Source organism: Gadus macrocephalus, chromosome 1, assembly GCF_031168955.1.
Source record: "Gadus macrocephalus chromosome 1, ASM3116895v1".
Taxonomy (NCBI): Eukaryota; Metazoa; Chordata; class Actinopteri; order Gadiformes; family Gadidae; genus Gadus; species Gadus macrocephalus.
This window is the reverse complement of record NC_082382.1, coordinates 4,537,638-4,540,836: the sequence shown is the minus strand read 5'-3', so window position 1 is coordinate 4,540,836 and position 3,199 is coordinate 4,537,638. Positions and strand designations below refer to the sequence as shown.

At 44.6% G+C, this 3,199-nt stretch overlaps 1 protein-coding gene across 5 annotated transcripts in view; it reads left to right on the top strand.

Annotated features, from left to right (window-relative positions):
• Positions 1-2,452: 2,452 nt before the first annotated feature.
• LOC132466327 (transcription factor SOX-13-like) overlaps positions 2,453-3,199 on the top strand; it is a 31,042-nt gene continuing 30,295 nt past the window's right edge. For 4 of the 5 annotated variants that reach the window (XM_060063522.1, XM_060063515.1, XM_060063525.1 and 1 more), the window contains exon 1: positions 2,454-2,734. The gene's annotated coding sequence lies outside the window, so the exon portion shown is untranslated. Of the gene's footprint in view, positions 2,735-3,199 lie in introns of all 5 variants that reach the window. The other variant, XM_060063524.1, reaches the window with a different exon arrangement.

Sequence of the window (3,199 nt, the reverse complement as noted above, 5' to 3'; positions counted from 1 at the left end):
ACAATGTTTAACACAATACAGTGCTAGCAACAATGTTGCGTGCATGCTGAACTCATGCCTAGCACAATGTACCTACTCATATGTTGTTCATTCATAGTATGTGATGTAATACGTTAATGTAAGTGTACAGTACAATGTATATACTTGACATTAAAAAAAGACTAAGCATCCCTATTGTTATGTGAAGTAAAGTTTTGCATCTTAAACATCCGAACACCACGCTGATCGCTACACTCCTTTGAGAAAATACTGTTTATTTACGTCTCTTTCAGGTCTCTTTTACTCTTTAACCTTGATACATCTTGTTAGCGCTGATGTTTTTAACTGACCATGCACTGGCTCATTCATTCCCCGTCGTAAAGTGTATCAATACACACATCTTCACGACAAAGAATCCTTTCAGAGCTGAGAGCGTTTTTGGGGCTGCAGTGGATATAAGGGTGTTTACATTTTTCGCGAGTGCACCTCATTGGAGCTGCACAGAGCTACACTTCATGAAGCCTGCATGAATGTGGTTAAGAGGGTAAGAAAATACATCCTGGCAGTCACCAGCTGAGTTCTTTAATGCAGACCAAAAAAAGGATGAAATGAAATGAACACAGGTTAGAGCCAGGTTGACCAGCATCATAACATCTAAGCACTGGTTGGTCTCTTCTGGGTGAAGACACAGTTTCCCAATTTCTCATCCCAAAGACGTGGGACAGGGGCAGGCCATGGGACCGTAGGATCCATGATAGGCCAGAGATAGGCCAGAGGCGCTCACCATCTTCGGCAAAAGACTCAAGACTCACCTGTTCAGAGTTCACCTAGACTCTTCATTGCCACCCCCTCACACCGGTCCTACTCAAGGAATGAGGAGCTATCCGTGAATCAGAAGGGGCTAACCTACTGTTGTTGTGCACTACTGCCTTGCTTGTGAGCCTCTGTGCAGACCCTAGAAGATAATAATAATAATAATAATAATGGATTGAATTTATATAGCGCTTTTCTAGACACTCAAAGACGCTGTTTACAGGGAAGGGGGAACCTCACTAACCACCACCAGTGTGTAGCACCAACACGGGTGATGCACGGCAGCCAATCTGCGCCAGAACGCTCACCACACACCAGCTTGAGGTGGAGAGTGAGGGAATTAATGAGTCAGCCAATTATACAGGAGGATGATTAGGGGGCCAGATTGAATGAGCCTGGTTGGGCCAGGACACTCTTGCGCCGATGCGCCAATATTAACCGATGGATGATGTTCTTTACCACCTCTGTGGGCCTACCCTGTTGTGATTTTATCCTCATCCATGACACAATCAGATATATCATGGGATAAGAAGATGATTTGACACCTTGAAGACACTTAAAGTCCAACAAATGAGCTTCCTCCTGCTATGTTTTAACTAGGGCGGACATTTTGCTCTTTGGACCATAGATGGACAGCCAGACATGGTTCCCAGTCTGTGTTATGGGGATGAGTGGGAGAAGAGAAGGCGTTCTTATAGTGTGGAAGGTGTGTGGTGCTGAACCTTGAACCCTACTAGTATAATGAAAGCTGGTGTTAGTTTGTTTGGGGGCAATGGTTTCACCTCCACCAGAAAGGATGAAGGTCTGTGTGGATGCAGACACCGTGGCTCTGTGCTAACCAGTGAATGGTGGCTGAACATTCCTGTATATGACTCTCCTTTGACTCTCCTCCTGTCCCTCTGGGTCCATAATACAGATCTCTTTTCCATCCTCTTTCTGAAAGCTTGCTCCTCTCCCCATCATTGCTTTTCCAGTAAATATTGACCGGTGGCATCGCCCACATATAAACACTAATCCTTTCTCTTTCTGTCGCATCCTTCGGAACCTGTTTCTGTGTCTTTGACACTCTTTTTTTTCAGTGTTCAAGGCCATGATGGTGATGATGAAGACAACCGCCTGGGGAGAAGAGGTGTCACAGGAGGGGAAAATACAGATATTTTCACTGACACCAGGAGACAGTTTTGACAAGGTGGAATGGCTGCTTTAGTAGCACACACACACAGACACACACGCGCACACACACACACACACACACACACACACACACACACACACACACACACACACACACACACACACACACACACACACACACACACACACACACACACACCATGATATAATTGTGTCGGTTTTGAATAACATTTTTATATTTATTTCAATAAAGTGAGTCGTGTCATGACCTATTTCCCATCTATTAAATTTGAAAGAAATAAGTAGAAAGAATAAAGAAGTGAGAAAGAATAAAAAGGAAAAGAAAGATTGAACGAATAAAAAGAGGATCGAAAGAAAGAATGAAAGAAAGAAAGATTCTGGTCGTCAATAATGTTCGTCTTGGATGTTCAGGACGACAGTTTGATGCTGCCTAATCCAAGTTAACGTCAATGTGCTGTGAATGGTGCGCTCTCACTTTAAGTGGGAGGTGAGCACTGGGAGCGTGGATGTTAGTAACAAAACACCAGAAAGTCATCAGGCGAGTGACGAGAGAGGTTGCTCCCTCCGAACCCGCAACGGAACCCACACACGAAGCCAAGTGTCACGTCAAGAGTATCGATCCTTTTGTGTACTTGCTGTCTTTACCAAGCGGGCATTGCTGTAAAAAGAAGTTGAGATCACGAGCAGCAGCATCTGTACACACCGCCGTCGCTCAGTGAGCGAAGGAGCGACGTCCTCGAGACGCGGCGGAGGAGGAGAAGCGGAGTTTGGGAAGCGACCGGGAGTGGTGAGTGGATCTGCACCGCGGACACGGTCTTTATCGATCACATATCAGTTGTCCAGATTTAGGCTACAAGCAATCACATAGGCTATAGCGAACAGCTGAAAAATCATTAAATTTAAAGCTGAGAAAATACTAATTTTAAAGGACTTTTTAAAAGTCAAAACAAGTTTTAATATTTAAAGCAATTGGCGATGACGATTTACCTTGTGGATGACTCTTATAATGACACAGGCGAGCTGTTAGTCTGCATCTCGCCCTGAGGAAAAGCGAGATGCTCTGTTTTATCATTTTTCTTCATACACCTTTTTTCCCTGAATGCCCCTCAGTCGGCAGGTCGACACCATTGCATCCTTCATGTGTGACCTCCTTCTAGAGTGGATGAGGGGAGGGGGGGGGTTGATTATTGAAGAACAAGTGCGTGAAACTACACAACCCTACTTGTTCACTAGTCACTGTTATTGGTTTTTC